The 15,219-nt window shown below is 35.8% G+C and overlaps 1 protein-coding gene across 2 annotated transcripts in view; it reads left to right on the forward strand.

Moving 5' to 3' along the window:
- The window catches only part of LOC150101368 (uncharacterized), a 151,602-nt gene that overhangs the window by 73,819 nt on the left and 62,564 nt on the right, over window positions 1-15,219 (forward strand). The window contains exon 1 of one of the 2 annotated variants that reach the window (XM_090400867.1): window positions 10,372-10,503. The exons of the other annotated variant lie outside the window; for it this stretch is intronic. The gene's annotated coding sequence lies outside the window, so the exon portion shown is untranslated. Of the gene's footprint in view, window positions 1-10,371; window positions 10,504-15,219 lie in introns of those variants that run through there. 2 annotated transcript variants of the gene reach the window in all.

Here is a 15,219-nt window from a genome sequence, read left to right on the forward strand (position 1 = left end):
GTTGGGAACACATGGGGAAAGTGATGGATAAAATCCAAGCAAGGTATGTCCAAAATTTCTTCCTCTATTATTCTGCATATATTTGTCTCTATAATACATTAGTAATGCCCTAAGAATTTGAGAAGAAAGCCAATGACACAAAAAAGGGGCACTCATAAACGAAAGCAGGCGAAATAGCTGTAAAAATAATAAATCCATTAAATAATTATGTTCAAAAGTTGAATAAAATAGTAATCTGTTGACAAAACTTTCGCAAAGGAATTCAAAATTGTCCAAAAGCACTTCACCATTGGAAAACATTCGTTTTGAAAGTGCGCAGATGAACAAGAAAATCATCTTTAACTTAGGATTTTCTTAACATACTGTAACGTTTGGCATTTTACGAGTGAAGATGATGTAATAAACAACAGAAATAACAGCATTTCTCGCATTCAAAATGCAACACGTAATAACTTTCTCACACCTTGTTGACAGATCACCAAACTTGATGGGGATGGACATAGAACTTTTAAAGGGCACATTCAAAACGGATCCAGAAACGAATGATTTCGATGCATCTACCTTTAAAAGTCATAAATGCATATCGAACCTCTTTCCCACTCATTTCTGTCCATAAGGTAGTCTTGCACTGCTGTGTATTTCGTCATCGTCCATTTTTAAAAACTGTTACTTGGAAATATGTTTACATACTCAGAGGGACAAGAGCCAACGCTTACAATGGAGGAGTTATCAGGCAGTGTAGCCGAGATCGTTGAGGTTACTCACGGTCCAGCTGACACCGCTACGGAAGTTAACTACCCCCAATTCTTCCCCTGCCTCCTTTCTAAAACTAACACGTTTCCTCTAAACCTGTTTTCAAAGATAGAAGCTTTGGTATCCCGGAACCAGAGCTTTCATGTAATACCTTCTCCAGTTCGACAGGATCGCATTAAGAGATCGAAATGGCTGTAAAAAGGAAATCATCACGTTCGTTATTATTCTATAATCTAGTGCTTCACATTAACGAATGTTATTTTAGGAAATCATACGAGCTCTTCTTTCTACTTGCGATAAGTATGGCTTCTTTATCTCGTAATAATAATGTTTATCCGGTGTAGTTCGGAAACTTCACAAAAGTAAAGTGTTCAGTTACTGGTCTGTCTTTCCATGTTTAATAATTTGACACTAATCCAAATCTGTTAAATCATGCAATGCGGAAAAAAGAAAAGATATAATTTCATACATTTTTAGTGACTACTGCCAAGATACCTTTCGAGAATAACACATTCTGGATAATATGGAGGTTCGGTCCAAAAATCGCCTTTATAAATCATAATTTGTAAAGCTCTCGCCACGTATCCTCACCAAAAAAATATTCTCTAAGAGCCGATAGTTGAGATACTTTTTTTTTTCTATGATGTTATCGGTGTGTCCGCAGAGTAACGTGAAGTAGGTATGCCCTTGAGAACAATATAACCGCTACTACCAGCTAATACCGATGGCCTAAGTGCTATGGGAACTGCGATGTGGCTCTTACCAGCAATTCTAACTTTATGCTTACATTCTGTAAGCTGCCAGAAAAAAAGTACTTTGTTAGTGCTTAATGGAAGTTGAAGTGTAATAGATAAATTCCTTATAGCATGCCCCTAAGAGAGCAGGGTGGGTTTACACGCTACTGGATACTTCATAGGACAAACGGCAAAATAATGTTTCCTTTCGAATAAATGAAATTTGAAGTAGGACTAACTGTTCGCAATTACTGGATAACAACTGGACTAACCTCGAAAAGAACGGTTAGTCAAGACAAACAAAAATTGTTCCAGGTAACTTGCTTTCATCTGTTGTTTGTCAGTACTTCCAAGATATTTTAAGCTGTGAAAATAAACTTTTCAGTTGTTTAAAGTAAATGTTTTGATTATTATTGTTACCTTAATGCTTACTGTTGAAATTTTATTGGCAGTTATCTAAAAATATTATTATAGAAATCCATCCGCGTTGTTCTGATTTGGTGTGGATCTATCTTTCATCACGAAGAGCTTACAACAATGTAGAGTCGAAAATTATCAATTATACTCGACATTTTAGGTGTACTTAGAAATCCTATCAAAACTACTCTAGTTAAGCATTTGATGTATAGTAGCGACTATGAACCAATACATTACCGTTGAGTTCTCCATTCATTAGAGTCGATCGAACCGGAAAGAACTGGCACGCCAGGAACAAAATGACATACACCCGTACTTTGTGACCTATTATTGTAATACACAAATATATGACAGCCCAGTTTTTCATTATTCGCTGGTCTAAAAACAATACGTTACATTAAATAATATAAAGAGATTAATGTTTTCACAGTAGCATTTTTAGAAATACTAATGTGAAATCCGCCTACTAATTCATAGCACCTCTTGTAAAAATTATTTCAGGTTTTCAGCTTCAGTAGCCGTGAAACGGAAACCTTTAGCCACCAATGTACTGGAAAAACCATTCTGAAGTATACTAAATGAATCCAATCCTTTGGAATTCAGAAGAAGAAAAATTAAGAGTGCTCATGAAGACCGCTGTACAAGAGACAAAACTGGCCAGTCAAGAAAAAACAAAAGAAATTGAGAGCTAGAGAGATGATTTCTGTTCTTTTTGGCTACAAGAAATTGATCATTTAAGACAATTCTGGTAAACAAAGTAAAACTAACAAGAACCGGTGGATTAGCGCTAAGCTCGATTTGGTCTTCATCAGGAAGTTTAGTTTAAAAGGCGGTTTATTTAAGCAGTGAAGAAGCCACGCTAGAAAAATACAAAACACATGTTGTGCCATCGATTTAATGCATAGGGATATAAGAGAAAATTAAAAAAAAAAATCAATGATATACTTGTAACAAAATTAATATCACTGCGCTAACGAAATGCGCTATTGATTACTTCTGCTGCCTGTGTAGAAGAGTCCCAAAGATTGCAAATGATTCCCTTTCAATGTAAATCAGGCTGATGATACCCCATTCGGATCACGAAGCCATCTCGCACATTTGATGCGGTTCATATTTTTACTGTTCCTACTAGAGGAACAGTATAAGTGAAGGTTTTTTTAAGCGTTTGAAAGTCATAGTTTATGTAAGTGATGCTAAGCCACAAATCTGAGGCGGTATGAAATCTTTGTCATCAAGCATAAGGATTCGAATCATATTAAAAAACCATTGCGTTTGTAGCTTAGTCCTTATAACCTTTTATAACAAAAGTAGCTATTTTTTACAGATAAGCAGCTGTTTAGTAATTAGATTCGTGCAAAGAAGATCCATGATCGAAATTAAACAACTTTTCGAATTAATTAAAGAAAAAATATCCAAAATCATAACAGCTAAAAAAGAGTTTTTTTTTTGCCACTATCGAAGTCAATCAGTGCTCGATGTAGATTCCGTGCGTCACATAATTCACATTATACAGTATTCCATTCGTGCACTACTCGCGCAAATTCATTTTAACAGACTCGATATCCCGACACGTGAGGTCTTTGACATGGTGAACATCTGATGGTAAAGGTCGACAGTATACTCACACTTTAAGATAACTCGTACTTTAAGTTGGCTAACAGCGCTAGGTCATCAAAGATATGAAGGACAGCATTCCGTCGCGTCTGTTGACAAATGCTACGTACAGCATTTGTTACAAGAAATCAGATGTGCTGGTTGCTCTGGAGCGGTAAAGGTCATTCTTCAATCTGATCAAAGCAAAAATGTCAAGCAATGGCTTTTATTACGTAAAGACATTTAACTTTGTCTTGTCTTGTGCGCGCGCGCACACTTTCTGATTCTTTTTGACTGTTTTAAATTTGCAACGAGCTACATAAAATAACTTTACATCTCAGCCATTCAGTAAGAATAATACTGGATACGAACGCTATTTGTAAGAAAGTAGCAAAAAAAACGAAGGAACTGAGTATGAAAAATATTTCTTGTAAACCTTATCTTGGCAGCTCTTAAATCATCTCTCGATTCTTTATCGTCGAACAACAAGATCGATTACAGTATTCAACAGTTTCCTGAACGGCTCCAGAAGGAATTGATGTGCACTTGTTTTCACGTGAACGCTGAAATATTCTGGAAATCTAAGCAGAAGCGTCGAAGTTATCTGAAAGTGGACCTTTCATATATTGAGCAGGAATGGATGAAATATTTATCGCTAAGAACTCCAACATCTGTAGGGGTTAAAATCTTTTAGATGAAAACAAAGCACTTTTTTTTTAACCTACACTGTTCCGAAAGGAAAGCTTTTGTCGACTCATGAGTGAACATCTTTCATAATATTGCGGGTTCATTAATTATGTAAGATCACGAAGGCTTGTCTTTTCGTAAAAACAAATATACGCTATCCTATCAAAAGTCTCAATATGCTCCTTCGATAGTAAGAAAATGGATACATACAACTACGGAATACGTAAATTTTATGACCTATAAAGGAAATCAATGTGGAGAATTCACTTCCATGAACTGCCACGGAACTCATAAGCCTCTGTTAGCAATCGTCGTTCCAAGGCACACAGAACCTGGACCACAGAACATTGGAAATGGTTCTTTGTTCAACCTGTCCCTTAAAAAAGGAGATCTAACTAATGTTACTCGCCTTTGGGCAAAGGCGTGGAAAAGTTTAAAGAAATTCACTTGGTTAGTTGTTCTTAATTTTTGATCAAGTTTGGCTTCGGGAGCATCTTACCAAGCTGCCATCTTATGATTTATCTCTTGCTTTTTGCGATTGTATTGTATCTTCCTCTATGGCCATTCCTCTTGTTCATTCAAGAAACATTGTAGGGCTCAAATGATTAAACTTCTATAACTTCCATAACTGATGTCTTAAAGCTGATCACCTCACCATTCTTAAGTGGGATGCAAATAATCTAGTGAATTTCAGTAAATTAAAATCTAGTCGTGTCTTAGCAATGGGAAGAAAGATACTACTTCTTGTTTTACTTTTTGATAATATTCCAATATCCAGTCAACATCGGTTTTCTTTTTTTGGATTTACTTTATAGGCTACCACGATTACTCCACTTTCCTTTAATCATATACGAACAACCGGTTCGTGTGTGATTAGAACTTGAAGCTTATCGAACTAACTTCTCGTCTGAACCTTGTGATAGCCAACACAGCGTTACACCCTGAATTCGACAGAATATCTATGGGATGAACTGAATGCAAAATTCAGACAAGATAGTCCTTAGCAGAACGTACTTTAATGGAGTGGAGAATAGTACAAACTTCTAATATGAAAACGTAAAGTTATCCAAGTTCTATGATCAAGGCGGGACAAATTTATCAATTTCAGCTGACAAAGACGTGTTTCTATTATATCCAACCGAATACCATGACTTTTGATAATATTATACATTATAATACACGGAGAAATGCGGATATATTGAATGCGAAGATGCATTCAACTTGTTGCGTAACTGAGCTCTTGCTATTTCCCCAGAAATGTTGAAGCAAAACATTTCCTGGGTAAATGTGTCTACAGGACTATATTTATCTTTCAAGTCCTGTGGAGAAGTCGCTTTATCCTTTATGTAACATTAGAGAATGAAAAATCTACTGGTGTAAGATCGGAATTACGTTTGAGTGTGTTTGAGTTTATCAACATTAATTATCACTTCTTTCAAAGTGCATCTAATCACTACCACAAATTTTGCATGCCATAACACACAATGAGCTTTCTTTCTTTTTTTTTTCCTTTTTTTTTTAAGGCCAGATAAAGGTTCCTCACGTCATGGACAGAAATCGAACTCAGGTCTTTCCGACCAAAGAGCTTCGTCTATAAGGAGGCTCTGTATTTAACACCAGCATTCCTTTTTGAACTACTGAGATAAAATCAAACCACAAGCATCAACAGAGAGAAAAGCGTGCCTATACATACACTTCGCATCTGTCTTACGCTCTGAACAGTATGGGCAGATTCTCAGGATACCAATCTCCTGCGATAGCAAATTATGGGAAATGCATTTACGCACGGCGTCTGCTTTTCTTAATATTGGACAGAAGTTTTGCAGCTGTGTGTTCATCGTGACAGTTGATAGATGAATCGTCCAACAAAACTGAATTAGTGATCTGAGTTCTAGAAAAGAGAGCTGATCATAAGCGATCTGTTACTTTAATTTTTCCACTGTTTCGAGACTCTTCATTTAACATACTTTTGTAAAAGAAATGTCCGCGGATTATATTTCAGTAAACAAATATAAAAATATGGCAATTTTTATATTTGTTTACTCGTCCATGGTCTGGCATTTTACGCAATATCACTTAGAATAAAAATGAAAACACTATATTCAATATATTTTTGTGAAATTTTATGCAAGACTCACAGTTTTTGTGAGACGCTCTCTGATAATTAGTCATAATTTCTTTTAGTAATAAACTTACGAAATCTACTTTCATTCGCTCTACCGTCTAGAAAGTTTGCTCTGGTGTTTTTCTAGAAGTCCTCTTAATGATAAGAAAAGAACCTTTCATTAAGATTCTGTTCTTATCATGATCACTCGTTTGATGAGCAGGTGGGTAATATTTAACTCACAACAACTACGTATTCGCATACCAAGAAAAACTCGGCGGATTTCATTATTTCATTTTCTCCTCTTCTTCGAGCGAAGCTAATGCGGTCGACAAGAGCAGCCAAGTTAAAGCGGCGCAGAATTCTATAAAGGAAATTGCCTGCGGTGTTCGCTGTCATCCGTTATACCTTAATATGTCCAAAATCTCTGACGTTCCCAGAGGTTATCTTTGCAAGATAAGATTACAAAAACGCAATGCTTTGGATATTCGCGTGAGCGAAAGAGGAATACCACGAAGTTGATCTCCAACTTTCATCAGCTAATGAACAGAGAAGAGCACTTCTTTCAAGAAAATGAAATTCTACGCTTCAGTAGGACAGACGAAGTAAACACTGTTCAAAAGTCAGAATTGTTGGCAGCATAGCTTTCCTGTCATAGCGGGTTGTTAGTGGAGAACTACAACACACACACAACACACACGAGGCGGACGAATTTCATTTCATCGCCCTGAATGAAACCACCGTTCTGTTTATTGGAGACCTGAAATGGCTTTAAAAAAGTTCAATGTTTGATCTCTAGCAAGGAAGCCAGATAATATAGTTTTCAGCCCAATGGTACTAAATGGACGATAGTTTTACAGCCTTTTGTGGATAGGATTAACATAAAAATTACACTTTCGGTACAGTTAAATAGCCAGTAGAAGAAACAATCGCTTTCCCATGTTAATGATTTCACGGGCAAATTGCAATCTTCATTAGCAAAACATCTGCATACACTTCAGCAAAATTTCTCTCTTAAGAAAGAAATACCGTATTCTCGGATTTGCTATCCTTCATCACTATTATAAGTATTGAACAATTAAAATTTCTCTTTTGCTACAAAAAGGGAAATTTGTAGCAGAATTTCTCTACAAGGACAATGAAATCAAAGTACATCTGAATGATAACATCTCCAAACAGGAACCGGATGTTTCGAAGTTGCATATGCAATTCCGAACAGCATGTCAGTTGCTGGATTTGAATATTTTCTTCGTTTAGAAAATCTTTCGTTCTTTTCGTTCCTCTTCGTCCAAAATAGATTGATGGAACCTCTGATCGTGTTAGATGCTTCTTACACTGCTGAATGACAAGCGTTTAAGTTAAGTCAGGTAAAAGTAAGATTTCTTTCTAGTACTGCATGCCTAAAGAAAAACAGCAAAGATTCTCTTCTCATGAACTGAATTTTAGAAAGTTCCGATTGCACAACAGATGGAATTGCGATGTTTTGTCGGTCATGTGAAAGAAAGAAAAAAAAAGAGTGAAATGTACCGTAAACATTTCAGCTAGAGCAACAAAGTATGACGTCAACACACCATGCACTGAAGGAGAAATCAAAGTATGAGCCTGTTATTGACCGACACGAAACTATTCAGACAAGCCCATTTCACTTTACAATTCAAGGTTGTTGTTACTATTGCAAAAGAAGTACCGGTAGCCGAACGCTGTCAGAACCCCCCCCCTTCTTTTTTGAGAGGTTGCAAAAAATTTCACTGTATTTAAAAAAATAAGATTTTTATTAAGTAATCAATACTTACCAAAACATACATCGCAATGTTATAAGCGATGGGAAAATTCCATTCTACGGAAATTGGGGTACTTAACTTTTCACATTTGCTGTGTTTATTTTAGAAAAAGATAAATACAGATTAAAAAAATACATCTAAAAAGATAAAACCAAATTGTGACGGGTTTTTCCAGATGCAGATATCAAACACCATAACAGAATTCGAACCTCTTGCAGAAAAAAACTGACAAATGCTTTATAGAATGCTTGCTCTAAAGAATAATTGGTCTGTAAATTTTACAGACGAGGTAATTCTTGCCAAATGCCAACTAAATTTTCTTTGTCATGTTTTTTTGTTCAGTTCACAAAAAAAAAAAAAAAATTATCCGTTTCAGTCTTGAGTTTCATTAACTCCATTTCGCTCTGAAAATACGTGTAAGTGTTTTTTGGTATCCTTCCTAAGATTCAAACCTCGATCTTTCAACAAAAAAAAGTGCCATTCTTCCAACTTGCGCAACTGAAAGTGAATTAAACTGTCTCATAGGAGAGGAGATTATTTTTTCATCACTCGAAACAGGAAAACAGGTCAGAATACACTCAATTATAAGGCCTAATACAATGACCTGATAACTTAGTTGTTTTGGTCGTAATTTTCCAAATAAAATCCGATTGCAGTTAGTAAAAATCAGTGTGTGCTGCTTAATCGATGATCATCCAATCAACTTAGGCTAAAAATAAACGACTCAGCTCACGCAGCTTATATAGAAAATCGTTAAGTATAATTTAAGTATTCGTTGTACAAAATTTCTTCTGTCGAATCTACCATCACTTAATTTGAGTAATCTCTCATTTCAGAATGAAATACAAGATGCATTTTGATTCTCTTTCTCTCTCTCTTATTCTTAAAAAAATACTAATCGTCAAAACTTGAAGCATTCAGATATCACACACACACACACACACCTGATACTAACAGTAATATAGGCTATTCAGAACGGGCGCTAATTTGAACTGTCTGTTTATTGAAAGATTTCTTTTAAGACACTGTTGACATTACAACGCCCACGAAGTCCAGCAGCATACATATCTGAAAACATTTTCATTATGTGTGATCTCTGTGCATTTTTAATAACATTTAAGGACATCTGCTCAAATGCGCCATAAAAAAATAACACCGTGAACTCACATCGGGTAAGTACGTAGCCATTATAATGATTCAAGATAATCCCATCGTAAATTGTACTGCAGTAACACTAAATGGTAATAAACGCAAGTTTTATGTGTTTTGTGATACGAAATTAATTATTGTAAGTGAAATACTTTCATAAACATACGCATTTCAATACTGTTGTCACGTACACGATGTCATCAACTCGTTTTGATGGCCATGGATGTGTGCTTCAAGTTATCTGTAACTTCATAAATGTATTGATTAATGAACAGCAAAGCTTGCGCCACACATTTAATATTCATCTATAACTGCTCAAAAGTACAAAGCCGCAGGTAGTCGAGGAGAACAGTTTGGCCCCACTACACCCGATTGTAAATTTGCAGCAAGCGAGGCTTTAAAAGTTGTACTGCGTTGTGCTGTTAATATTACACTGTTTAGTACTTCCTGCCATCATAGAACCACAGAAATTCTGCGTCTCTTACTATTGAAGTAACCAATGTTATTACATCTAACTCGAACAGGCCTCTGGTAGATGTTAGCCAGGAATGCCTGCTTAAGGACCTTCTCACAAACGCTCTACACATATTTTTGGAGGTAATGTGGGATAATTACCAGAACCTAGCTACGGTTATTATTAAGCAGAGAGAGAGGCGTGGATTTAAGATATAAGGGCCACCCCTGATTTCCCAGGAAGCTCGTTCATCACGTGTGGTCAGCTAACACAATTAAAGAACGGACGAAAGGTCGACTGCCCTGGACGGAAGTTATTGTGTAACATGAGGTGCTCCCGACACAGTAATTACAGAAAGGTATGTTAGCAGTCACCATAGCAACAGAGAGTCACTGATAACGGTCCGACAGAGGTAACTAGGACAACGTATGAGTTGAAAACGGTGTGCCGGTACACACAAATGCTTACCGTTACGAGTAAGGCATATACGCAGGTCGCTGACCCGCTCGCCTGAAAAGCGTACTGTCTTGTTCGATGCTGCGCGCGCGATAAACGCCTGCTTTAAGGATTAAGAGAGGATACATTCTGGCAGGCCTGGAAGATAAGCGTGATGAAAGTGTCAGATTGCTTGACTTGACACTTTCCATTTACGAAGAATTTCATTCAAGCAGCCGAACTGGTAATCGACAGTGAGTTTCCGCCGAAGAGAGACCTCTTAAGAGCAAGGTGTCTGGACAGATTCTTGAGAGAAGCATATTTGTTGTAGGGTTCTTCCGCAAATAATTACCGACGGCGACGCATAATCCAACACGGATATATAGAGCATTTAAGGTATGCTTGCAGTAAATCTTACTTTGCTTTTTCACTAGTAAATTTTAAAAGAAATCTCAAAAACTTATACGGGCGTATCAAATGTTAAAGGCGTTGCTATAATGACGAAAACGTAGTTCGGACTCCCCCCCCCCTCCGGGTTTATTGGAAAGAGCTTCGTCGAAATCGACTGAGTTACGGATGCTCTCGTCCTCATATTAGGGATGTCAAATGTGACCATCACCGTTGATTGGCCTGACTTGCTTTTCATTTACCATCTCTTCCGAGTTAAACTGCTTTATAAGAGCGGATCACACATGATTGAGTGTTAAATTGTGCTTCTTATTGCACGAGTAGGTAAGCGAATAATTTTCGAATACTTCTTTAAACCTCCGGGACAATCTATTTATGAGTGTAAAGGCATTTTGGTTTTCTGCCAAATAATTGTTTCTCTCCGATTTATGCCCCTTTTTTCATCTCTGATATGCTCATCCATTCGGATTTATCCCGAGCGGTTCAAAACAGCCTACATACCAAATTCCGCAAGCCCAATTTATCATGTTAAATACTCAGGTTTTTTTAAGTGGATAATTCTAAAGAATTCTAACAAATCACAAATATTACAGTGAAAGCATTGTGTCTTTTTGCACATTTCATCCATTCTATATCCAAGCCACAAGTTATTTCTGCAAGAATTTGTATGCTAAGTGCACTGTCTTGTTCAGCAAGAGTGCACTTAAAACCTCATTTTCAAATGTCTGAAATTTATAGCTCTGCTCTTTCTGTTTTTTAAAGTAAATATAACCGGATATTATTATTTATCCATGCAAATACCATCCAAGCGGCCTCTTATTTTTCCAAATTCCATTCTCATTTACATAAATTCAAAAAAGAAATGTTCAGGCTTAACGTAACAAACATCGAATGCATACAGTTGCAATAAATCTCTTTCTCAACATGAATTCAATTACATGAAATCCCAGCGGAGTATTGCAACTTTTAACTTAAACTCAAAGAGGTAGATTGCTGAAATTTATGCACAAGAACTGAATGCATTGCGGCTTAACTAGCAAATGAATTTTTAAAGATGATGGAGAACTAAGGCGAACCCAATCACATGCATTTTTTTTTCTTCATAGAAAAGATTGCTTCCTGTGAAATTTTATAGCAATATAAGTCTCGTTCGAATCCTGTTTAGGTACCTAGTCAGCCTTCCCTTCTAGTTAGATTGTGACTTAAAAGAGTTGCATTTTAGTTGCACAATATTCTCATATCGGACAATTTGATATAATATTATAAGTGGAGAAATATAATAATAGTTAATTACATAAAGGTGTATAGCAATATTTTATTTTTTTCTACGTTTTGTCAGTGTTTGACGATACTGAACATGTTTCTTAAGCTCTGCTTCAATGTTAGGAAGAGAGTAAACCTCGCAAAGTAGCATCTTAGATGTACAAATGTTTTTCTGAAGACAGAGAAAACAGAAGAATGTATGGTTCGGCAGTATTATGGTTATGTTCATAATGATTGTGGCTCAGCAGTGTCACTGTTTTGCAATTACTTAAAAGCAACCAAAGGATATGTTGCAGGGTATTATATCGATAAATTGCGAGCGTTCTTCTGGCCGATTTACTGTTATGAGGGATGAAAAAAATGAAACACCCTCGGCTTCAGTGCGAGACTGACTAACTCACCTTTATTTGAAGAAAACTGCTGAATTCATGAATGAATGGATAACCTACTTCAGATAGAATAACCTTTTACAGTAAAAATTTCCTCCACAAAATATTAAAACCTAGAACACATTAATGTCGATATGTTGATATGTTAATGTTGGATGCCAAGAGTTGGATCAACTTCTTAGGTGGTATATGGAAACCAGCATTATCTCTACCAACCAAGGCTGGGTGGGTATTAATTCATTTTAAAGATTCTAGTAGCGTATTCCACACACTGAAAGCAGAGGGGATATTCATAACATGTTCCGCATTGGGCAGTGCCTCAAATTTACCGTAGCATACTACTCAACTTTTTCCATTTACGTTTTAACATTTCTGGAGTGGCTGTAGTCACAGAGCCACAAATTTTGGCTTTTAACTCCTGTAATGAAATTACTTCTGATACACCTTTCCGCTGCTTGATTCTATTTTTACGTAGTTAATTTATACAGTAAAATACTTGATTTAAAATTTCCATATTCTTTTTGTGTATAAACTTCTGTAATCTGTATAAACGTTTATTATCGAAGACACTGCAATATAAACTTGTAGTATTGTCCTTTTAGAAAGATAAATCGAGGCCAGTTCAGAGGCCATCACAACTTGTTATTCATTCCATGAATAACAGGCTGTGATGTCTCAACAGAATTTTTTTTTCTTATATAAAACTCGCTCATCAAATACAAACTATAATAGAATTACTACCTTGGATGCACTAACAGTTAGGCAATCTGAAAACTCTGCTTTAAATAAACAAACACATATGTTTGTGTTTGTTTATTAAAGATGAAAATTGTTTATTTGGAAACGAAACAAATTTTCAAGCCACTTCGGGCCTCCAAGACTGGAGAATCAGAGACGCTGTCCGCTCGGCAATCAGGCCAGCAAACAATAATTTCCGCATTAAAAAGAAAAGGATATGCTAACACTTAAAAGAATGTTAATTCAAATTAAGGAGATAAAAATCCCTTATTATTTTATAGCCAGTATCTTAGAATATTAATTCATCTATTTTAGAGGGTTTTTTGAAAATAAAACTTAAATGACTAACGTGATAAAGAATCCAGCTAACTTACATGCCTAAGTAGGTCCTGTCCTTGTAGATTCAGTTCTACTCACTTAGGAGAAATCTAAGCCATTTTTAGCCGGTTTCTGAGTTAATAATTTGGGAAACTAAACGTTTCTAATGACGCAACTCAGAAAAAAAATGTGTCACAGAACATGTACTATTTTTTACACGATAACACCAGTGAAGATTAGGAACCTGGAAATATATTTGATATATCCCTGTACACATCCGATAGAGGTCGCCCAAATATTCCGACGATTACGACGGTGCAGACAGCAAAATATTTTTTTTTTTAATAATAAATAAAGTTAGTCGGTGTCCACCGCCTACACAGGAAGGGCATTTTATTTTGTCCTTTCTTTGTAGAAGGGCAAACTGAAAATCAGAAATTGAAACTGGTAATCAACAATAATCTTTTGAAGTATTGCTCATAATTAAATGCGACCTTTTTTTTTTCGAAATAATCCTATAACAACAAAAGACGTAGAATATTAATTTCTCTGAATAATAGTTAAGAGGTGCAATCGAATGCGAAATATCGTCCGAAATTCTGTTCCGTATAACTTTTCCTTTTTTCAATGGAATGCGCCTAGGCACGTGGCAACAAGTTAAATGCATCGCTGAAGTCTATTGTGAGCGTTTCAGGTAGTGATTTATTGCCCTCATCTCTTAAAAAGCAATCGATACAGAGGATGCAACGTGATAACAAAGGATGACTGATTTCTTACTGGATTTTTATTGCATTTCTTTTATTTTTTTTACTTTAGATGTCATGTAGGTTAAATTCGATATTGATCGTTAGATTTACTTTTGTATCTCATCCCAGCTGTGATGCATCGTCAAAATAATTCGATAGCGAATTTAAAAAAAGAAAAGTATTTCCCCTTCTTGCCCCTTATCAAAATAATGAAAATTAATTGATTAGTAATACAGTGCGTTATCAGCGCCTAATCTGCTGATGACTGGATATAAAACCGTCTTCATTCTCTTAAATACGTGAAACACTGCTCTTTTATAACTTAATCACCTGTGCTTCCAGGCATAAGAAAAACGAGTAGGATCAATCAAAAAAGTAAAGATAATTTTTATCATACATTTCTTTACTTTGTTCTTCTTAATGCTGTCTGGGAACAATGTTTGAACTCGACCCGCAGCTTCAAGTATACGCCATTCTTTATTTCACGCACTGTTTTAAAAAACAAAAACATGATAACAGCTTGGAGATTTAGGTGGGAGGTGAGTAAGGAAGAATTTAAAATTTAAATCCTCTAACTGGTTACAATGGTTGAACGAAGTCATATCGCTGTTAAAATGAGACTTGTTTTGCCTTTTTTGTACATTTCTGCTCGTTCGTATATGCTTTTCTTTAACATATCTTTTTTTTCGCTATACTGCGCCTTCATTCTTCTGCAAATCTTACAGGCTTTTGACTGCTGACGACAAAAATATTATTCACTAAATGCGAAATCTAAAGCAGTAAGCCGCCGAATGGAAAGACATTTCGAGACTTCTTTAATTGTATGACGTAGGTAATAATCGTGAAGCTCGTCCTGAACGTAGTGGAATATTGTTAAACATAAATTGCCTTTACTTTTTTAATGTTAATTGCAGTAATTTTTAACACTTTATTATGCCATAAATAAATTACATACATTTATGAATACTATAATTATTTAGGAGTAAAAATGCTTAACAATCTAAGATGGAAATCCACCAGAAATATATGCAATAGTGAAAAATATATATCAATATATACCAAGGTTTTAGTAATACAGAGCCTTATCAACTTTACCTATACAAGTTGCTACAAGGTGTTTTTATTTTGAATAAGAATCTCTGGGGGAGATATTTAGGTATTTAAATACCAGACCTTGGTATTTAGGATCTAGCTACTCACTGAGGAGACCTCGAAAATGGTTGAAACCGGTCTGGGTAGTGACCCCACCC

The sequence above is a fragment of the Typopeltis vanoorti genome, chromosome 11 (assembly GCF_054136105.1).
Source record: "Typopeltis vanoorti isolate ZY-2024b chromosome 11, IOZ_Tvanoo_1.0, whole genome shotgun sequence".
NCBI classification, from domain to species: Eukaryota; Metazoa; Arthropoda; class Arachnida; order Uropygi; family Thelyphonidae; genus Typopeltis; species Typopeltis vanoorti.